The sequence below is a fragment of the Bacillus rossius genome, chromosome 17 (assembly GCF_032445375.1).
Source record: "Bacillus rossius redtenbacheri isolate Brsri chromosome 17, Brsri_v3, whole genome shotgun sequence".
In the NCBI taxonomy this organism is placed as follows: domain Eukaryota; kingdom Metazoa; phylum Arthropoda; class Insecta; order Phasmatodea; family Bacillidae; genus Bacillus; species Bacillus rossius.
Window position 1 is genome coordinate 25,468,140 of NC_086344.1, and position 24,504 is coordinate 25,492,643.

At 36.8% G+C, this 24,504-nt stretch overlaps 1 long non-coding RNA gene across 3 annotated transcripts in view; it reads left to right on the forward strand.

Moving 5' to 3' along the window:
- Nucleotides 1–1,130: 1,130 nt before the first annotated feature.
- The window catches only part of LOC134540786 (uncharacterized), a 37,323-nt gene continuing 13,949 nt past the window's right edge, over nt 1,131–24,504 (forward strand). The window contains exons 1-4 of one of the 3 annotated variants that reach the window (XR_010076510.1): nt 1,131–1,760; nt 19,704–19,868; nt 20,983–22,259; nt 23,763–23,832. This is a non-coding gene — a long non-coding RNA (uncharacterized LOC134540786). Of the gene's footprint in view, nt 1,761–13,894; nt 13,924–19,703; nt 19,869–20,982; nt 23,833–24,504 lie in introns of those variants that run through there. The other 2 variants (XR_010076509.1, XR_010076511.1) reach the window with 2 other exon arrangements.

Here is a 24,504-nt window from a genome sequence, read left to right on the forward strand (position 1 = left end):
TGGAAACTATACTTCGTAACCTAATTGACCTAATTTATGAAATAATTCCCAAACTTATAAAAAATAAACACATCCAATTTAATACTGTATCGATATCTGGAGATTAATGCATTTTAAACATTTAAATGAAAATTTAAATGATTATTATGTTGAGTTGTTCATAACAACAAAGCTTAAAATACCACCGCAGAACAAGCAGCGCTACACGTCAGATGGTGGAGCGGAGCGGAACTACGGAGACATTAGGTGTGCCACTTTTGCATGCTGGCCAGGTTGGGGAGTGTCCAGACCAACCCTTATTGTTCTATGGTCCAGACCTCCCCTTCTTAGACCGTGAGCGGGATCGTGTATTTTCAACGACCTAGAGATTAGTGATGGGCAGAACGGTTCTTTTGACCGAACCGGTACTTTTGGATCAGTTCCGTGAAAGATTCGTTCAGAACGATTCGTTCATCTCGGTCATTTCGTTCTTTTCTGTGAATAGGATCTGGCTCTTTTATCAGGTGTCGTAACTCGTTCATCCTTTAGAGTATTGGCTACGTGTTTGCTTCCAGCCTCCCCTCGTTATCGCGTGACCCGATAACGAGAGGAGGCTGGATCGCGTGGGTGGTTATCTTTATCTACTCTGCATGGGTAAATTAAATTTCAAACGTCTAGTTGTATACTGACTGTTATAAAATTATTGACTGTTGATCGCTGCAAATGCTTCATGCAGTGATTCTATATAATACGGGAGCATTAAATCTAAGAATGTTAGGTACGAAAGTGATCTTTCTTAACTTTAATTTGTAATCGCACTATTATAGCTAGTACTTGAACATTGCTTTTCGTAGCCAGTGAATCACAGTTGCGTATATGAAACAAGATTATTTATATTGTATTACTTTTTAAGTTACAAATATTAATATACAGGCTATTTACACTCTAGAGAGAGTAAAGTGTTTACATGTAGACCAACACATTTAGAGAAAAAAAGACAAAAATTGAATACTACTACTGCGATTCAGTATGAAGAGAGAAAAATGAAGTAGGTACATTAATTAACACCTAAATGGTAAGTGTGAACATTTGTAGTTACTTTCCCTGTTATTTTTAATTCATGTTTTTTCCCCCCCCAAATTTGTGTAATCGAATGTGAAAACGCAATTTTAAACCACTACTTAACAGTTGACATTTTCAGGTATAGATACTTTTCATGTTACCCTATTTTATTTGATCAGTTATCGTTTGCTCTTATGAACATGCTCACGCTGTGATTACTAATTCTTCAGACTCCTGACGTCATGAATCATTTCACGAACGAATCAGACCGGGCGCGTGGCCGGTTCTCTCATCTCGTTCTCTCGTTCTCTCCGCGTTTTCGTTCTTCCGAATCTTTCAAGGTACCGGCTCTCAAAGAGCCGGTTGGATCTCTCGTTCTCTCCACATTTTCGTTCTACCGAATCTTTCAAGGTACCGGCTCTCAAAGAGCCGGTTCTTTACATCGCGAACGAATCGCAAGATTTCGTTCTCTCAAAGATTCGTTCTTTTTGAACGAATCGTTAACGAACGACCCATCACTACTAGAGATGTGTATTTTAGACATTAGTTTTGGGTTTAAACATGCGTGATTGTAATGTGCCTAAAATTAGTTGTTTGATTAAAGGAAGATTTTGAAATATATAAGAAAAGACGGCAATAAGTGTGAGTAAATTGTTAATGAACAACGTTGGATTATTTTGAAGAGAATAAATTGGAGACTAAAATACGTCCAAAAAGAGGTAAGTATGATCATGTACAATCGTGTGTATGGTTGAAGGTCTTGATCTAAGAAATAGGTGATATTTGTAAGTTAGACCGGAATTACAACAGCCCGTCGCCTCCGTCTGTCTGTCTGTCAATCACGTGATCTACAGCCAATTAGATGTCCAGAAAAATTCAATCCGACCGTCAAAAGCTTGGTAACTTCGTAACTTCTTACTTTTTACAGACGGATATATGAAAATATAACCTCCAAATGTCATTTAGGTGTTTGTGTGTCAAATTTTATATTATCAGATATTAAAGTTATTGAGCTGAAATTAGCTCTATCCGCCGGCTCTACCCGGCCGCCCAGGTCAGAGAGCTAAGACAACAGCCTAAGTCATTCCACGCAACTACGGCAATTTCCGGCCGGGTTTTTATATTTTTACAACAAAATGTGCGAAAATAACGATAGAACAGGTACATAGCGACCTTCATACATGTGTGTACTATCATTAAAAATTAAAACTAGAGTGCAAACCATTGTACATGTTGCACCAGGGGCTCTAATCGCTTCCAATGTGTGATTTTCATGGGCTCTATAACAAACTATTTTTTTTTTTAACCCACTACGAATTTTCTACAATAGAGTAAGTACATAGCGACCTTCATACATGTTTGTACTAACAATAAAAATAAAACTAAAGTGCAAACCATTGTACAGGTTGCAACAGGTGCAATGTGTGATCAAGGTACATTCGAGGTTATTAAAGCCCCATGTGTGTAGTTCCTGAAGCTTGCAGAGTATTAGGTGCTTTTGTTCATGAACATTTTTGTGTACACTAGCCTTATCTTTGGCACCTGGCATTTGTCTGCTATTTTCATCTGCTTGATAAAAATTGGAACTTTTTCAACAACTGCAGCTGAAATTTTTCGACGTTGCAAAGGCTCAGGATATGAAAGAATTCCTTTTTCTTTCACCAACTGGTGTGATTTTCTTGCTATGTACTCAGAAATATTGAATTATTGAAATTTTCTATTGTGACCAGGAATTAGGTGCAACTGATGAAATGTGTAAATTCTCCCTTATAGATGTTGCATATTTCATCTGACTGATTAGAAAATTTTTAAGTCACTTACATTCCTCTTAATAACTGACTCTTCAGGTAAGTCTTCATCAGTACTTCCTTCAGACTGCAATTCATCTTCTGGTAGCTTCAAAACTGCTGCTACTTTTGATTTCACTTAGTTTTGATTTCAGCTATATTTCTTTTACCATACACTAATTTTGAACACTTTGATGGTCTTTTTAGTTTTAAGGGTGATACATCAAGAGTAGGCCTACCTACTCATGCTTAAATTCAAATCTTGGTCAATATGTAGTTGGGCGGTATTTGTGAAAAAAAAATTTAAAAATCCAAAAATACTGTTATTTTATGCTCTTTAACTTTCTCTTTTCATTAAACCTGGTGGAGATAAGAAATTCCAAATACTTTAGGAGATATAGCCATTCTTATTTTGCAATACAAGACCTGTGCAATCATTTGACCATAGACATTTTTTTTTATTTTGCCGTGTGTTCATGAATGCCTAATTAATTAAAATGGTCAATTAGGTCAGGTCAGTTACATTATAAATACTTTCAAACTAAGCGGACATTAAAATAATGTGAATTAATTTTAATGGTTGTTTAGTTTTAAAGTATTTATATCGTAACTGACCTGACCAAACAAACCGGGACAAAGAATGAACAGTAGGAACTCACGTATTTTTTTTTTACTTATTACTTGCGCAACAATATCCAAATAACAAATAAATCATTAAAATTTTGAACTTTAAAAACTTACCTAAGTTAGAGTCGGGTACAATTCCTTTGCCATTAGTAGAAAATTATGTAGTCGTTCACCTACGTCGTGAAAAAAAATTTATACTCGTAAACAAGAAATAAAAGTTAATGCCGCATGAATGCACAGGTATTGTGATGAAAATTAAAAAATTTGATATCTCTTAAAGTATTTGGAATTTCTTATCTCCGTCAGGTTTAATGAAAAAAGGATTTTAAAGAGCATAGAATAAAAGTATTTTCGGATTTTTAACATTTTTTTTTCTTCACAAATACCGCCCAACTATATATTTACCCAAATCTTCCTTTTCAATTGGTGTAGTGTCACTGAGGTCTTCCTTCGTTGGTGTAAGCCTGTGAGGGTCTGGGCCTTCCTCTTCATTAGAATTAATTTCCAAACTCTTGTTCTTGAAATAACTTTGTCTTACATTTGGAACACAGCTTTTGTCCAGGAACTAACAAAACACCAGCTTTCCTTTTCACGTCTTTGGCCATTTAAAGAGAGATATAGGTCATATATGCCACATTTTATAGACCTTTTGTGTTTCTTTGCTGGGTTGCAACATTTTCTAAGGAGCGGTGCACACCAGAGCGATACGATAGACGATGCGATAAACGATACGATACGCGTCGCGACGTGAATACGACATGGTTCCATGGAATGTGTGGCAACTATATGGAAGCAACGTAAGTAGGTGCACACTAGCGCGATAGCGATACAATAGCGATACCGATCGGCGTCGTATCGTGGAGGCTACACAGCGTGCTGGTCGTGCCAGGCAACAGTATCGCTTCGTGTTCCCTTCACGAAACATGGCGGGTTCGCAGGAGGATGTTGTTACGATGATTGCATTTATCAAACATGTAGAAAACAAGCCTTGTTTGTGGAACTACACCCTCAAAACGTATTCTAGGACAGATGTGACTAGTTTGGCATGGAAAAACATAGCAGAAGAATTGAAAGACACAGGTAAATGACCCATCAGGGTCAGGAAAAACAACAAACAAAACCATTACCTTGCAGCACATCTTGCTTTCCTCCGTCCCTATATGAAGGGAACGACTACGTCAGGGAATGCAACCGTACAAGTAGGGGATCACGACGAGGAATCAGAAAATCGTCATGCATGGCAGATAGACAGTGATTTACAACAATCAACAGATAGTGTCATGGAAGAATCATTGGGTATGCCAGAGGGTACACATTAAGATGTGGATTCTGAAATTCTTCAACAACCCCACGTGTCAAAGAAGAGAAAAGTGGTAACCCCTACACACGACATGGACAAAGCATTTGTTGAATGGCTTGCCTCGAAAAAAGAAGAAAGAACTAGGAAACTGGAAAACGAAAGCGAACAAAATGATTCTGACTGGCTGTTTTTAAGGTTGTTGCTACATGATTTCAAGAAACTGGATGACAGGCGCAAAAGAAATCTTAAAGCGAAATATATTCTACAGCTTAACGAACAGTTGAATGATGCTGAGAGAGAAGCATCAGGCATGTTTTCTTCACAATGTGATCCGTCTGCTTACAGTACTCCACATGAGATACATTGTCCTATTCCAACCACTGTACTCTCAGCCAACAACGTTCACACAGTTTCACACACTGATTGTTTACCCATTAACATTGACACAGTTTCATTAACTGTATTGCGTTAACATTTGTGTGATGCAAGTAGTGTTTTTTTTTCTTTGTTTTGACTGTATTGTATTCTGTTCTTTTTCTATACATAATAAATGAATGTATACCCCATATACCGCAACTTACTCTATGATTCCTTAATTGCTAATAGGGCCTTTCCATGCGAAAGTGAGCCTTACCATGAAAATTTCAAAAATATTTGTATGGCTTCTTAGACTTGTTTTCAATGAATATAATAATTAAATAGTATGAATATGACAAACTACAGTTGATTTAATATAATTGGCAATAATTATTGTGTTACAAAGTTTACATATGTATTGGCATGAAAAGTAGTAAATATAACATTGTTTTGTTGGCAGGATTTACTATCCATCCATGTTGTTTTGCCCTTTTCTACAGGCATTTAACCCGCCAGTGCACGGGTTAAAAAAAGTTACATAATTGAACGGGTTGGGTCTCTCAGACCCATACATAAATATGCTGAAAAAAAGTTATTATTTTGACTATGTATTTTATTATTTGTTATGGTAATTGCTATACAATCGACGTTCAATATATGCAATCATATACTTTTAAAAAATTTAGTACAAATTTTCAGATATTTTTTTTTGTAAAAGACTACATTATTTTGCAGAATATTTCACTAAAGCATAAAAAACAGAAATGTTCAATTAAAATTGACTTGAAACTTCTGTGACACCTTTATGGGAGAAGCAATAACTAACTAAACTTCACACAGGATCATTACAGTCATTACATAAACACATTTTACTCTAAAAAGACATATAAATTTTTATGAACTGGCGACATGAGTAGTGAGATTTTCTGTCTTTACAGTTCACAGCTCGTCCCATTTATGAAATTTATTCGATTCAATATTCCTCCATCCAACCTGTATAATACTTTTGCAGCAATACAAAATTTTTGAAAAAAAAAAAAATATATATATATAGCCTACACACACACAAATACATACAATTTTCTTGCGATCTTGTTTGCTCAATTCCTAGCCATTATTTTACAAATCACTATAATATTGCACACAAGATCTATTATGGAATAAAAATTACAAAATTACTGTTGATATGAAAGTTTTGCCATGACTTTTCACATAAACTTCACATGTCATTTTTACAGTCACTGCACATGATGGCACTGTGCTCTAAACACAGATATTTTCTGCACTTGAAACAAGAGTAGCGAGTTTTCCTGTCTTTACAGTAAGCACATCGTCCTCTTTTGTTTCCATCACTTGTTTGCTCTTCTTCTTCTGGCAAACCAGATATTCTTTTTGCAGCACTGCGAATGCTTTTAGGAAGAAATTTACACATGGCTCTCTCTTTGATGTGCTCCTCCGTAAGGTTGAACATCAGTTTTCTCAGAAACGTTCTTCTGTTTTTTCCATCTTGGGAAGTGGGATCATTTGCTCGATAAACCAAATAAGCATTGACACCTGCAATTTGAGCATTGCGTAGAAAATTACCATTGTCCATCTTCTAGTGTTTCGAGCCACATTATAGAATGCAATCCTCTCATCGACACAATCCACACCACCTTTGGTTGAATTATAAAATGTGATGATCTCTGGTTTTTTTTGTTCTCCTGTGCTCTCGTCAATTTTATCATCGGCATGCATAGACGACAACAACAATACAGTTTTTCCTCGTTTTGGAACATAAGAAACGAGAGTCATGTTTTCTTGAAAGCCGAATACACTGCTGTGAGGTTCCCGTTTTGCAGCTGTAATAAAGTGTGGTGGCAGCTCCTTCTTATTTTTTCTGACAGTTCCAACAATAGTTATGTTGTGTTCATTCTTCATTTTTGCAACAATATCGTACGATGTGAACCAGTTATCTATCGTCAAATTACGCCCACTTCCAGAAACAGGCAAGCACATTCTTTCAACAATATCACTCGGTTTGAAGCTCACATCTTGATATGGTCCTGCAGGTTGCTTACCACAATATATTTCAAGATTGTATGTATAATACATTTTAGCATCAACCAGTGCAAAAACTTTTATACCATATTTCCCTGGTTTCGACGGAATATACATTCTAAAACCACATCGTCCTCTGAAAGAAAGAAGCATTTCATCCAATGTCATAAACTCACCCATGGAATAGTATTTTTTACAGTTTCCATTGAATGCTTCGAAAATTTCCCTCACTGCTGCCAGTTTGTCACTCTCTCTCCTCTGCTGCCTGGTTTCGATATCATCAAAGCGAATACATTTCAGAAGAAATCGGAAGCGTCTGAAAGCCATGGTTGCTGGAAACCGCTCCGTTCCTAAACCATCAGTAGACCAAAAGTCTTGGATATTCATTCTTCCACCATGCAGGAAACCCATTCCGTAGAGTAGACCAAGGAGAGATTTTATTTCTGTCAGTGATGTTGGTTTACAGTCACTAGGATCTTTATAACTAGAAGAAATTTTTAAAATGTATTTGTTTGTGAACACAACAATTTTTTCAATCATATTGTTGTCAAAAAACAAACTCCAGCATCCACTAACACTTTTTTCTTTTTTCCTAGCCCTGTAACACCTGGAAGTTTTTTTACAATATTGTGACTTCTAGTACGAACACTTTGCATTGGTCTACTTTTTCCCCACTTTGTCTTCCTGTCTTTCCCTAAAAAGTAATTGTTCTCAGTGTTATTTGATTGTATTTTTTCTTCATCTGAATCATTTTCTGAAGAACTATTATGGTCGCTGCTAACTGCATAATCTTGATCGGCATCAGTGTCTGTACAGTCAGAAATATCATCATCGGACAACGTTTCTTCTAGAAGTGCCATAACTTGTTCCACATCGCGTGGATTACTCAAATTGTACAACTGTTTCCTACGTGACCTAGAAGAGAAAATCATCACCATATATAGACTAAACCTATACCTATTTTAATACACATGTATTTAATTTCAAAGGCTGTGTGGAGAAGCAAGAAAAATAAAAAAACAGTCAAAGCATAGATTAAAAAAAACTTACATAATTGTACGGGTTGGGTCCCACAGACCCACCAGTCGATAAAATGCACAGTACTTCGGAAACTATAACTGCCACTCTGCTGCAAGTCCACAGAGATACTAAACAGGTTTGGATAGGAAGCTATCAGGTTGCACAAGTAAACAGCTTCTGCCATCTCTTGGCGATTCGAAGAATTACATGCTGCTGGGTCTCACAGACCCAACCCGTGCACTGGCGGGTTAAAAATGATCTAGAGTTTTGGCTTTTATATGCAGCAACAATATCCAGTACAAGGTAATCCAATTTCATTTTATAAGTATTTGTATTATTGTGTGTGTCAGTGTCACACCCGTAACATAAAACAAACAAATTTTTAGTCACAGATCAAAGTAAATAAAAAATTGTTAAACATCCATTCTAAAAGTAAGGTTAAGTATTGTCAAATCAAGTCTTTCAAGTTGGTGTACTGGAAAGTGATGTAATTTTAAATTTACCAATGGCCAAAAATTGGTCACACCCGTAACACTTATTGCATAGCCGGCCCTAGAGTTAATATAGGGTGTCATAACCTTACAAAATTATGTTCATGTGAGTTGAAAGCACTCATTACATAATTAGTTTACATATATAACAAGGAAATAAGAAAATCGCATTAAATATTAATTTTTTTAATGCACATTTATACAAACATGTACATAATTTTTCTAATACAGAGGAAAGGAAGTAATGTTAAATATTTTCATGAATTATCACACACAATGATCAGAATATTATAATGCTAATAATGTGTTTGCAGGTTTGATATTTTAAAATAATCCCATGTATTAAATTCAGAGATGAAATCTCAATTGTGTTACCCGTACATAGATGCATTGTTATTGTAAATGTTTTGTGTGCATCAGAACTATGATTTTCCCAATGTTATCCAACATACATGATGTGAATTAATTAAAACTCTGGAGATCTAGCCGTTAATATAATTAGTTAATATACTGTTTATAGAATTTAGCATATATGATGAGTAGGCCTACCAAATATTGAGAGGACATTGAAATGGAATACATTTTTTTTTCAGATAACATGGAACAAATCAAAAGTGCAACGAGGGTTCGCACGTGGAGACAGAAACTACGAGAAGATCCAGAAAAATTACATGCACATTTGTTAAGAGAAAGGGAAAGAGATAAGATTAGAAGGGAAAAACGAAAGGAAGCAACATCTGTGAGTAAAAGGAAGTTAAAATTGAAAAGACTCAAAGATGCAGAAAGGCAACGAAGCTGTAGACAAATGAGAAAAGAGAAACAAAAACATAATGATAGTGCAAGAAAGTACAGTTGATGGAGTTAAATGTGCAGAAGGCAGAATTTCAACACCTGTAAACACAGAAAATTTGAAACCGGGAACATATGTTTTAGTGCAGTTTGCAACACAGGGGAAAAACATTCCTATTAATCATCAGTACGTGGGTATCTGTCAAAGTAATGTTGATGAACAAAGTGAGGTAAAAGTAATGTTTTTAAAGAAATGTGTTGGGGAAAACACTTTCAGAATGAATGAAGAAGACACCTCATATGACACATTGTGTCTGTGCAGCAAATTATAGGCATTCTTCCAGATCCTTGCTTAAAAGCAGCGGGGAACAGAATTGTTTACATTTTCCCACCAGCAACGACCATTAGTGTGCAAGCATAGTTTATATATATGTCAAAAATGTATGTGAAATGTGTGTTTGTATATGTTTATCCTACACAAATGATAGGCTAAATCATAATATTAGAAAGTTTAATGCTTGCAGTGTCATGTAGAATGTAGGATTGCCAGAGCAGATGTTTATAAATATGTATTTTATAGTTAAAATTGTAAAAATTTAATGTCTTCATTTTGAAGAAAATCACCAGTTGTTAAACTCAGATACATACATGACTGTCTTATTAAATTAAAGCATAGTTGCCCTGTATATTTTTACAATAAAGATATGTATTTTTGTGAATTTTTAGTGGACTAGGTCACACCCGTAACAAACAGCGTCACACCCGTAACTAAGTTAGAAAATTTGTTTTTCAGGAACTGTGCTTCCTACCATTATATTTTTTGGCTCTGTGTAAAGGGTTTCAAGTAAAGTACTTGCAATCAGAATTGTTTTTGTTTACCTGGCACTAGTTCACAGAGATTTTATAGACAATTGCTTGCCACGTATAACATGTCCGAAATTTGTCACACCCGTAACGCTTATTGACTGCACTACAACATCATAACCAAAAGAAATATTTTAATTTTGTTAATGGAACAAAATAGAAGATTTTTGGAAGAACTATATCCTTGCGTTTTAAAAAGAGGTACATTAAATTTTGTAAATAAAACTAATATAAAGTTCTTAGATAATCATGCAAATGTCACACCCGTGCGTATGGAAATGCCCAATAACATAGTTTATTTACCTTAATGTAATAAGTAATTTCTCAGCAGGTGAAACAGCAAGCCTGTATTTAGTGTCTTGGCTTCGCAGTTCCTCTGAAACTAGCTGCTCCAGAATGTGAAACGTTTCTGTGCTCATCCTATACATTTCATGAAATTTTTTTTCGTTTTGTCGGAGTTCTCGGCCAACCACAGCCGAACTATGTTTAATATTCATGACATTATACGGATGTACCCAGTGTTACCTCGCCCTTTTCCATGTACGAATTTTTAGGTACCTGTAAGTCACTACAAAATCCTCGTCAGAAGAACTCATCATTATAAATGAGGCCTTTATCGCTTTCTGTATTGCCTATTGCATTGCTCTGGTGTGTACCTGAGAGTTGACAAGATAAAAGTTGCGTCGCGCAAAGCGATCCCACGCTTATCGCATCGCCTATCGTATTGCTCTGGTGTGCACCGCGCCTTATAGCTTCCCTGTAATATTTAATGAGTGATGCATAGTGGTATGAACATATACTTGAATTTGAATGCAGTGTGAATCCATCTATCCTCCAAAGCAGAATAACTTTTTCTTCATCAGGTAGTTCTTGTCTATGGATGTCTGAATATGAGACACATAGGCCCTACAGTATTAGACAGGAACTGGGAAAAGCTGTACTTCTTATAGACTCCCGTAGTTTTCTACAATCCCTTTCCTCTTTCTCTTCACCATCAGAACCATTGATCTGGGAGATTAGATCTTTTTGTCTAGAACAGGAATGCTCAGACTCAATATTTTAATTTAATGTAATACCGGGCCACATAGGCACATTAGGTAATGAATTTGCTGACAAACTGGCTAATCTAGCATCACGAGAAGGCATAATAATCAACCACATTTCCATCATGGGTATATCTATATCTTGCTCCGAAAGATGTTAAGACAAAAATGGGAAACAGATTGGACCTGTTACCGAACCGCCCGTTCTACCACATATATATTTTATTGTATTACATCCCGCATTATAAACGACACCTCAGGAGGGCCAGCTCTTTTGGTCGACACACTTATGTTACTTCTTTTTGCATAAGTTCAAACTACAATACCTATCCTGCTTACGTTTATAAATTACGAGTAATAACAAATTCTTCATGTGAATATGTTTCCATTCGGCAGATATTAATCATATTTTATTAGTGTCCTCAGTTGGAAGATCGACAAAATATTTTAAAGTACATAGCTGAAGGACTTAAAACTGTCGTTCTCAATAAAATTCCCTTTTATTTTTAACCAAACGAATACCAGTTTTCCCAGTCATTATATATCTATAAATTTTCAGGTACCAATTCTGTGACTTCCGGACCTTTCCTATCACATTTTTTTTTATTCCATGAAAGGGAAGCTACACAGAAAGCTAGACTATTTTAACGATATATGCTCTGTTCGCTTTGCATGGTGTCCAGACAAATCAGCCTTGTTCACGATGTCTGAGAGATGCATGTCATGGGATTCAAGTGATGATTCAGACGATTGTGATTTTCTTGTGACTCTCACAGTATATGTAAACATCAAAAGAAGTGGATTAATGAAGTTGATCCAAAAATAAAAGAATTTTAAGCATTTCATTGTTTTATGAAGAATATGTGTGTTGGGACAAAGTCAAATTTATGGATTATTTCAGAATAAATTCAACTCAGTTTGATAGCATACCCTTGAATTCAAATCCCAGGTATTGTCCTGCATATCCTGCCTTCTATATTCTTCCAGCAATTTATTCCATAAACATGGATAGTTTTACACTTCGTCAATGAACCTTCTGATGTCATGTCTATTTAAAGCACAATACTGAGAAAAACAAAACTTCACAAAAAGCAAATGCAGAAGTACAGACCAATTCCGCGCAACAACATCTGTTGGTTTTATTATCTGCACATGCAAAAAGTCAGCGACGTTGAGAAAAATATCAAAGAACTTAACACCCGGTGATGTCGCCAGGATTGCCAACACAATAAACATAGCTTGGTGTGGCCAATGACACCTGAGATGCAGCTGGTTATATTTTACTCGTGTAGCGAGCATCACTGATATAGCAAGCATAGCAATCTGTTTGATTCTCTTTCCAGATTGATTGGTCTCAGTCTTGGAGATTATTTTTAACATGATATTAACACATTCTTTCCTTCTCAAGATTTAGATATTGGCATTCTGCTAGAGGGGAAAAAAGTGGTTTTGCGCTGGCCGTGAAATATAGGGGTAATCTCAACTTGGACAACTACTACTACCTTCTCTATCAGGCAATCAACAAATATCTCTTTCTGATCTTCAAACTGTAAGTTCATCCTTGTCAAATCAATTTTTGTGCAGTTTTCCCCAGAAAATTCGTAGACAATGCACAACTTGAAATTAGTGTTGATTCCTGCACAAGCAAATGAACTGTGTGCTTCTTATATGAATCTGCTCATATTTGAAAGACAAGCGGCCTTTTAAAAAATATTTTTTTTGGAACACTGCAGGACATTGCTAAGTAAATTAAATTGCCCGGTATGTGTTTCACTATTTTCATGGCCAATTTTACTCGACCGATAGTATGTGTAACATGTCAGAAATGGCAGATGTCACAGAACTTTCATTGCGACTTACGTAATTTATGATGGAAGTTTTTTTGGACAGTTTCTACAATACCAACGTATAAGTGGTGGCTATGTGGCAGTTATTGGAACTTAACGTTTATTTAAGTGTGTCCACGGAATATGTTTAAATTCAACATTGTTCTGCACAAGTTAAATGAAAAACAAAATCCAAACTTTTTCAATCATCGGTGTAAGCCGTTACATAGCGTAACATTTTTTGATGTATTTTGGTTCTTAGACCCATTCCACAATGTCACAGAAACAGAGACTGATCTCCCAGTACATTTCACTATTGCTGCTTCCACATTGCATGGAAAATTAACAAATGGCAACCAATGAGAATGCTTTTCAAGGTTACGAAATTTAATTTAAAAAAATAATATGCTTCTTATCATAGCACTGGCAGAATTTACGTACATAATAAAAATAAAGACTTGAAATAATTATTAACGTAACATAAACAAATATGGATACCACCTCAGCCAAGTACTCGGCTTCTATTTGTCACATAGAGCAACGTAAACGAAATTGCTCTGCACTGCCGAGCTAATCCGTATGGGTCTGTCTGCTTGCTGTTGTAGAAACTCTGTTCTGTGAGATTCGTCTCTGTCTCCTTGTAGAACGGGCCTTAGACTTTTGCGATATAAACTTACCATGCAGTTTGGGAAAGTTTAGCTCAAATACGAATTACGAATGGAAGACTATAAACTAGAGGTGGGTCGAAAAGTATCAACCTGATACTTTGGCACTGATACGCGCCTGTATCAGGAACGGCAAACGAGTACACTTGAAAAGTATCAGAGACTTTAGTATCAGTTCAGAATTCAGCTGGAACAACACCACGGCCAATGAATACAGTACCCGATCGCAGAGGACGGTCACTTGGGCGGAGCTTGTGAAAGGGGAGGGAGCAGGAACGACGAATAAGGGATAAAGAAGGGAAAGAATGTAGGGGAGGAAGCGCAGGGGAAGGCGTTGAAGACTTGAAGGAGAGGCGCAAAGCGATATTGTTACAAGCAGGGCTGCCACTCATGGGTTTTTCCAATGGTGTTTGGGTTTCTGGGTTTTTAAATAATGAATTCCAACAATTCTAGGTTTTTTATAATTTTAATTATTTTTATATCTAAAACAATAATAAAGGTAGTAGCTACTGTATCTGTTGCAATATCTGTTTGATAAATGCAAACAAGTCGATGTGTTTCACACACAAAAATACATATAAACACAAAACTAGTTTTCAAGAAGCTAAGTCGAATATTAAATTAGACACATTCTTCAAAGAGGCTTGCAGAACACAAAACCAATGCAACAATTAACCTTCAACAAATCTTGTAGAATCAGACTCTGAATAAAGACTAACGTACATGATGCAGTTTTATAAAAACAATTACCGGTTTAAAGGATGCAGTGATGGTGTTTGTTTTGTCATGTATATATTTGTAGGTTTTTTTATGATATGTACTGGTCCAAGAATTACTTATACAGCCATTTTGCTGCAGTGTAATTTTCTTGTATTGGTTGTATTTAACCGTTTTCAGTCTTGTAAGGTAATAATTGTTTTATATTAAAACCAGTTATGTTTATATTTTTGAATTAGTACGCAAACATTTTCAACGATAGCATTTTAGACGCATCTGGGTTTTTTACCCATGTGTCTGGGTTTTTTTGTAGGTTATCTAGGTTTTTCATGAATATCAGAGTGGCAGCCCTGGTTACAAGTCGTTTTGTTTATTGTCCTACTTCAAAGTACGCTCAGTGCGCAGTGCGTGCACAGTCTCGTTCAATAATAAAACTAATGAAATTTTAATATTAAAAAGTACATTAATACAAGATATAATATTTATATTTGTGCACCTAACAGCTATGAAAATGCAAATAAATTCTCAGTTGACACTAATAACAGATGTAATCAACATTAGGACTTTTTTTCCCGAAAACAATTAGTAATTAGTGTTTTCATACATTAAAAGATTACGATTTTATAAAAAATTAAAAATTAAAAAAAAAAACAGATACGTACATTAGTGAGCATACTATATCAATGTTTACGTTTCAAATGTTTCTTCAGATTAGTCGATGATGATTTATAACTCAGTTTTTGTTTACACAAATTACAATTAGCAAACTCATTATTTTCCGTAAAAAAATTCCACACAAATGAAGTCTTTTTCGTGCACTTATCCATTCCTTATTTCACTATAAATATACTAACTACAAAGCATGACAGCCCGCAACAATGTACATGGTGATACACGGCCAGGACGAACTGCAGTGAATGTTGAACTGATTGATACTGGCTGTATCAGGGGGGCATGAGAGTAACAGAGGTAGAGAATTACCGGGCGTGATAAATAATGTATCAGATTCTCCTTCCGGTCGCACGGTCTGCGTACGCGGAGCTTTGTTGCCTCCTGGGACCGTCTGATACAGAAGTATCAGAGACTTGTACCTAGGTACATTACTGTATCAGTATCAGGTTGGGACTGATACCGAAAATTGCTGTCCCAACCCACCTCTACTATAAACTGCTGCTGTTTTTTTCCAACGAAAACAGTTCATAGTCTTATGTGTGTGTGTGTGTGTGTGTGTGTGTGTGTGTGTGTGTATTTATGGCAAATAGCCTGTTGTAATAAAGAAATACATGTGCCGCCGTCCGAGTTCTCGTGTTCGAGACCGGGCGTGTATCCTAGCGGGAAACTGGCTCTTGTTGAGATTGTGTTCCGGGAGGGCACCAGGCTAGCTCTGCGTCTAACCAAATTTGGGTTTCGTGTGTGCGTTGCCCCTGCGTGGCCCGCTAGGACCGTCAGCGAAGTTCGTGGTTGGAGGGGTCCCTAGCTGGTATCACATCACAGGCCCTGTGCAGCACAACACACTGATTCATAGATGGGGGAGGGAGACTCAACTCAGTAACAGACACGAACTCGAGTTTTATACTGTCGGTGACACGTCGCGCACCGAGTGTGCGGAGTGGACGTTTAATCAGGCGAACAGTTACAGTTACAATTACACTTACACAATGTACAAGGAATTACCCTACAAAATTAAATTGAGTTGAGTGCTCTGACGCACTGTCACTAATTAAGCCCTCACGCCATTCGAGGTTAAGAGGAAGGTTGATTGGAGACGGCCAATCCAAAATTGCTAGTGTGGCGGCACCCGTGTCCACCTGTGTAGACCGCGGCCCGCAGTTAAATTAGATGCAAAGCTCTACGCGTAGCTGTCTTCGGTGCTTGTGCACTCGACGTTTAACAAAAGTTCATTGGTAGCGGGAGTCGGCCCGTGCCGTATGGTGAACTACCCCGCGTAATGTCTCGTGCGGGGAGTTTATAGTTAGGCGGCTGGGTTAGGCCCTACACCGTAAAAGGACCAGGGGCGCACGGGGAGTTTACGTAACGAAGAAAAAGGTTTGGGTTGTATGACTATATTTACCAGAAGTACTGTTCAGTGTGGACAAAGGGTGATGGCTCCCCGTGGAACGCACGTCCGCCCCGGTCCGCGAGTCGCTCAGTTTTGGCGTCTGCCCTTGGTGCGAGGGAAGGTCTCTGCGTTCTCTCGCGCCAAAGTTGCTAAAGTCCCGTTATTCGGAAATTATTCTAATAATAAGAAGCGGAGAGCAGCTCTATATTCGTATATTAACTATTTCTAATTAACCTGATTGGCAGATACTCTTTAATAATTATTTTTAACTAATTTACGTAGATTAAATTCAAATATTAAGTCACACCAGAGACTGTTCATCACTTGCTGACTGCTCCAGTGGCTAGTTGCACACAAAAAAAATTGGTTGTCTGTAAAGTCGATTTACGGACGATAGTTTAGCGTGACAACGTCATAACAAAACATTGATGAAATGATTGATCCAGAAGAAAAGGAAATATCAAATTCGGCCTGAGACTGAGCCGTAATAGGTTTTTGCAACCAAACGATTTAGGCATTAAAAATATTATATTCTTTGAGGAAGAAATTTTTTTTAAATTTTTTTATCTTTTGTATGATAAAATCTACCTCTGCATACTTTTATGAATAAAATTGAATTAATTTTATTGAATTATCACTTTCGTATGGATACAAATAAGGAGTGAAATGAAATGTACAATTTAATTAATAAATTTACTTTTATTGCATTCATTAATTCAAATATATTTATTACTTTTGAAATGTTGTGTACGCCGTATTTATCTTTACAAGTACAAAAAAAGAAAATTTTGCAGCAGCCGAGATTTGAACCGATTACCTTTGGAATGGAAGTCATCCGGCCACGAGACCCATATTGAAAATATTGTTTCAGATGGTATAACTTAATAATATTCCATGCACGATATTTGTTTGAATTTCTTTTAACTAGCATATTCTCTGTTGGACGCGAAATATTTACATGCTTGTGGGCTCATAACTATAATACGGTGTGTGATGTAGTAGATCAAATAATAACTCATGACAAATAATTACCAATGTCAAACTTAAGCGTGAAGTATCATACCAGCAATAAATATTTAGTTACACAGCTAAAAAAATATTCATACAACACTGTTTAAATATACTGATTTACACTAGTAATTAAAATAATACGTACTTGTAAGAACGCCATTTCCTTGCGAATATACTCCCGTGGCGCGGTGCACAACAATAACCTCGAACCAGTACGCCACCACGTACCGGCCGAGTTCTCTGTACCGTCCGCAACATACCAGAGAGATGCCACGCATGCGTAAACACATCCGTAGTGGGACATCCGTAGTGGGACAATTTTTCGTGCGTGCAGCCAGCGTTCATTGATTTATTAGACGTCACGTCAAAAACGGGGAGGTAATATTAACGTTAACACAACACTATAATTAATTAAGGCTGAAGGCCGCAAAGGAGGCACTCACAAACTTATTTAGGTAAGTTCACATGTGAGTGACTCGGGCACTCCTGCGTCGCACTTTCCTTAGGCGGGGTTATAATTAATATTGCAGTTATTATTAATTTACGTTAAATTGTGAATGAACTGGGGTCGAGGTGATCAATTAATTAGACACGACCCTTGGTTCTACTTTGGTGTCGGATGCTCGCCTGACTCGGGTACCGGGGACTTGGCCTGAGCGACCTGAGAGCATCTCGCTCCTACCATCCCCCATAATGCTTCCGACAAGTAGAACACGAGCACCCAAATGGATACTAACTGCCAGGGTTGCCAGATTTGTGTGGAGGAAGTTTCAAAATTGTGTGAGGGTTGTCGCTTGATTCCGCCAACTAATAAAAACTTTTTCTTTAAAGTAGGTACTGTTTTTGTTGAAAATGTTACCAATAAAATTGGAAAATGAAGCCAGTGCTCTTTAACACTGCAGTTTTTGTTTTGGCAATTAAACCCCATGTTAATCTAACAAGTCTTATTCAAAAATAATTTTTGTCTCATCAACTTATTTGCTTATTCTCAGTTACCGGTACTCGTCTTGTATAAGAAAATACAAGAAGAATAGCTCTTAGCAGCCACAGACATAAATAATTGTGCTTCTGCCCATGCCTGCATCACAAATACAATACATAGATTGATGATTTTAATGGAGGTGATTTGAATAATTGAAGGATATCATATTGGTTAAACAGATTTTATGCTATAACAGATTTGTTTTTACATTTAATTTTCTCACCAAAAATTAGCTTCGCTCTCTGACCAGCAAATGTATGTATATTCACTTTTTGTAAAAAATTGTTATAATTCAAAAATTATTTGTAAATATATTTGAGATAACAGTGACTTAAGTCCCTATATTTCGCAGCTGTCTGACTTTTACTTTCTGTACCTTAAATTGAATTAATGATATTTTATACAGACTCACAACCAATTTTAATAAACTTGAGGTTCTCAAAATTAACCATTAATAAAATATGTAGAAAAAATTAATAAAAATAATTAAATTTTAAGGATCTTATTTATTCCTTACTAATATTAATATTATAATTAATTTGCTTCAAGCAACGTTCCTTGCAGATGATAGTATATTATCCTTTTAATACTTTTTCTTTTTACTGTTAATATCATTGTGTCTATCCATTGTTTGTTTTGTTCTATGTGGATGGTATTTTTAGTGTTGTTTTTGTCGTGGACATCCATGCAAACTCATTTTGAGTGTTTATGTGCATATTACAACATATATATATATATACATACATACATACAATTATTGAACATTTGTCTTCATTGAGATAGAGATCAAAAAAGTTAGATTTCCAAAAGTTCATAACTGAAACGAGATTCCTGTTTTCAAACTATAAAGCAGTTCTTAAACATCAGCATCAGGGGAGGGGTGAATGAGTTTTCTGACAACTGCACATGCACTCATAAATAAATAAAAGAATAAAAAATTTAAATGTCCTTGAAATTGTTGGAACCAAGATGGCGGCTTTAAGTTTTTCTCTCCTTTCTTTATTTTGTAAGACTGGAGATTGAAAGAAACAAAGATTTTTTCTCCCATCCTCTGAACATTGCCTGCATTGTTGTGTGCTTTCAGACGAAACAATCACATGTGCTTGGCCGACCGTGGTGACATCAAGCGGTGCTGGAAGCTGATCAATCGGGACAGCTGTATTGACATCGAGAGGTGCGATTGTGCTGATGAGTCGGCAGGACGTGGTGTCTGGCGGGAGTCAACATCAAAACTGACCTGGAGTTATGGGTAGGGATGGCAATACTTTTACTCCTATTGACGTATCAGTGTTTTTTTAACATATCGCTTAGAATGATGTAGATGCCTACAAAATATTGGCTTAATAATATTGATAATTCTTGTTTTTAAAAAAAATCTTAACTTTTACCCTTGATTTGCTTAATATGAAATCACCTAATACAAGCTTACTTCCATCTAGTGAAGAAAATATGGTTATGACAAAATAATAATTTAAAAAATATTTTAAAATATGACCCAATTAGCTTCTTGACTAAATTTCACAAAGTAAAAGAAAAATTCTTTAAGGTGCCCGTGGGACTGAATCATTATGAGTATCTTTTCCTGTTATGGATAATTATATTGTACGGGTGTAGAATTGATATGTGATTTTATATGTGTGTGTATATATAAACACACATATATTCGAAATGTAAGGGGGGAAAAATCTGAAAATATTATTTTATTTCAGTTCGATTTATCCAAACAAAAAATGATTTAGAAAAAAAAAGTGATTCTGTACGTGCAAGTGATGTGTAACATCTAACCTCAGTAACAAGTAAAGTCACGTGTTCTCATGTTGCAAATACATACTTATGATAGGAAGCCCGGACCTCAGACACAAAAATTAACATAGAATTTTTTTAAAACTACATTTCTGTATCCAAATCAAATTTAGTTTTCACACTCGTCGCTAGAATTAGCTGCCAGAGCAGCTACGTAGACTATAGAATCATTAGATTTGAGAGCAAAATTTTAAACTCTTAAGTATAATAAAATAAAAAAAAACAAAGAAGACAAAAAAAACCAAACCTCTGCTTTGGACCTGATTTTTGTCAAGGAATTTTATTAAAATACTGCCGTTGTAAAAATCTATCAAACGTTTAATATGATAGCATTTCCTTTTGTCATCGTGAACTTTGATTCATGCCATCCGACATAGAATTGAATGGTGTTGCATTTCTCCCTGCTTCCTGTATTGCACATTTCCATCACATTCACGTACGGAGTTAAGATGTTACACATCAAAATGTTATCGTCGTAATAATATCACTACCAAATTATTGATAGTTTGAACTGAAATATCAATGTTCTCGACACATCTATGTTTTGTGGCAATGCCTAGGTGTGGTAAGACCAAATTGGCGATGCATCACGGGACCTGGGTGAATGCTGCTGCTGGGACAAACTCCGCTACCCTGGGAATTCACGTGCGGCCTGGGTGGACAGTGTGCTGCCCCCCTAGGGACGTAGCCAGGGGGAAGTCCTCAAAGTAAGGAAGATGACGAGTGGCAACTCAATACCTAAACTAACGCATTTATTTTCTTTGGAAATCTGAGAACTCTGTGTGATTGAGGTGCAGCCTGATAATCTGTACGTCATTAATTTTTCAAAACAAATGTTGGCAATCTTGAATTTTTTTTTGTGGTCAACCGTTGCAGGGAATATTAACCGTCAATACGGGAACAACCAGAACACTATGCTAAAACGCTTTTATCTTTTGTTTGAGATATAAAAAACTGCATAGCCGCACCAGCATCTTCGGCAAGCTGCAGCTGCATCTCGGGTGAGATGCACCAGCATCTTGGGCGAGCTGCAGCGGCATCTTGGGCGAGCTGCAGCTGCATCTTGGGCGAGCTGTAGCTGCATCTTGGGCGAGCTGCAGCTGCATCTTGGGCGAGCTGTAGCTGCATCTTGGGCGAGCTGCACCGGCATCTTGGGAGAGCTGCAGCAGCATCTTGGGCGAGCTGCACCGGCATCTCGGGCGAGCTGCACCGGCATATCGTGCGAGCTGCACCGGCATCTTGGGCGAGCTGTAGCTGCATCTTGGGCGAGCTGTAGCTGCATCTCGGGCGAGCTGCACCGGCATCTCGGGCGAGCTGCACCGGCATCTCGGGCGAGCTGCAGTAGCAGCAGCAGCAGCAGCAGCAGCATCATCTCGGGTGAGATGCACCAGCATCTTGGGCGAGCTGTAGCTGCATCTTGGGCGAGCTGTAGCTGCATCTTGGGCGAGCTGTAGCTGCATCTTGGGCGAGCTGTAGCTGCATCTTGGGCGAGCTGCAGCTGCAATTTGGGCGAGCTGCACCGGCATCTCGGGCGAGCTGCACCGGCATCTCGGGCGAGCTGCACCGGCATCTCGGGCGAGCTGCACCGGCATCTCGGGCGAGCTGCACCGGCATCTTGGTTAAGTGCACTGGCAACACAGGTGAGCTGCTGCAGCAGCAGCAGCATCATCTAGGGTGAGATGCACAGGCATCTCGGGCGAGCTGCAGCTGCATCTCGGGCGAGCTGCAGCTGCATCTCGGGCGAGCTGCACCGGCATCTCGGGTGAGCTCAAGACCTAGAAGCTACACGATCCCATTCTGCTCTGCTCGCATTTACTTGCCCTTCAGTCACAATAAGGTAACAAAATTTAGTATGTCTCAGTTAAGAAAAAAAACTCAAATCAAATCATTTGCTAGGAAATATTTCCTTATTATTTATAACCAAAAACTAGAAGATTTGTCCTTCCCTAATTGTTTACTTTAATAACCATTATACCTGTAGCTCTAAAAATAACTGTAAATTAATTCTTGATAACACAGTATTTAGTGCCATAGGTTCAGTCCTTTAAAATATACCTTGTGCACACTTCGCAAATATAATGATTTTGTTTTAAGATTAATTTCTGATTTTTTTACGAACTGATTCATCTAACCTTACTGTACTGGATTTATAGCATTTTTTTAACTTGGTATTTATTTTGCTTTATTTAATAATCGTGTATATATTATCTTATTTTTTTCAGTTGTGTTATTTCCTTTGATTGGCATTAATATTATAGTTATAACTGTTTTTTATTTTAATTTTATCATTGTAGTATTGATCTCTTGGTTGTGCTGTCTTTGTTTCTCCTTTGTCCTGTGTTATTTACTGTTAGTTTATGGTATTTATTAATGAATATTGTTTCAATAATTATCTGATTTAAATAAAAAGTGTCACTATTATTTTATATTTTTAAGTTTTTAATTTGTAATCAGATTATAGCTCATTACATTGGCTATTAGACTGTTACAGAAGATTTCAGGGGAAACTGTCAGTGTTAGAATCCTTTAAAATTGTGCATACCATCAGCCTGTCTGCCATAATATGTACCGTATTTACTCGCATATAGGTCGCCATTGCAGATAGGTCGCACCCATAATTTGAGGTCTTGAATTTGGTATTTAAGATTCCCCCATATAGGTCGCACCGGTAATTCATTACCGCGCCGTGCGCCGTGCGCGGAGAAAGGTCATTGTACTCGATCAGCTGCTGTTACGGTGCGCCTGCACAGTTTAACTCACTCAAAGCTCCGCCCAGACTCGTGACCTTGCATCAGCAGCCAGCCAATAGATGCGAGCTTAGCGGAAAAAAATATAAGCTCCACCTCCCGTGTACCAGTTTTGTCCAGTTCTAAAACCAATTTATTGGTATACGCACCAGTTTTCTCGCTGCCGTGACATGTTCAAGTTTACGTCCATCTTGATGTCTTGATACCAATAATTAATTAATTACGATCCCCAGAAATAAATTGTTAGTTTAAAAAATATGCGTCAACTGTACAATACTTCTGAAATTATAAAATATGTATAAAACAGTTACCAAGACTCCGCTCATTTTATCTTGTGAAGTTTGTCTCGTACCAGTATTTCGGCTAAGTTGTGACATAAATACAGTATCAGAAATTAACAATCAGCCACGTTCATACATTCGTGAGTTTACGTTTTTCCCTCGTGCATTTTAGATTGTCGCACTTCATTTTTTCCCCATCGAATATGGTAAAATTGCCGCGACCTATATGCGAGTAAATACGGTAGTCTCTAAGCAAAAAGTTTATTGTGTCCTAGTGATGTTGCAAATTAAATTCTATGTTTATTTCCATAGATATTAAGCAGAGACTACATAGCTGGGCTTCTGATAAATGAATCCATTCAAGATGTTAAGAAAGTTGAAGGTGAGTAGTGTCTGTAATTGCAACACATTTTCATTTTCCAGCATTATTGTTGACTAAACTGATTTAATAATGGTTGACTAAATAGTGCTATGGTTCTTAAAATCTAAATTTTGTCAGTATTTAAGATGCCAGAGATATTACGCTTGTGTGGTAAGGGTCAATTTTTTTTTACTGTGCTGATTTAAATTTAAATTTTTTAATGAAAACTGATGCTTGTTGAGTATGTATAAACAGATAGTGTCTTCAGCTTGTTTTTTCACTGTCTTCGGGTCTTGGTGTGTTTAAAATTGTAATGAAAGACACAAAACTAATTAAATTAATTTAAAAAATAAGTCTCATTCATGGTAATAACAGTTTCTACATACTACTGAAAATTAGTTATAGTGTGCTGGACTATTGTGATACCAAAGTATATTGCGATAAATAGATACATATTCTGCGTAGAATTTGGTGTGAGTAAATTGAATTGAATTAAAAATGTACCAATGAAATCATTTTAGTGTCTGTATTGGCTGGTATGCCTTAATTACAGGATTTTTGATGTAATTTTTTCCAACCATACTTAAAAAACTGATACACGTGAAAAGTACAATAATTTAATCTATTCAATTTCATTCATCTTTTCTTTTTACCTGTTTTTAGTGCCGTTGGACATAATTTACTCCAATTTTA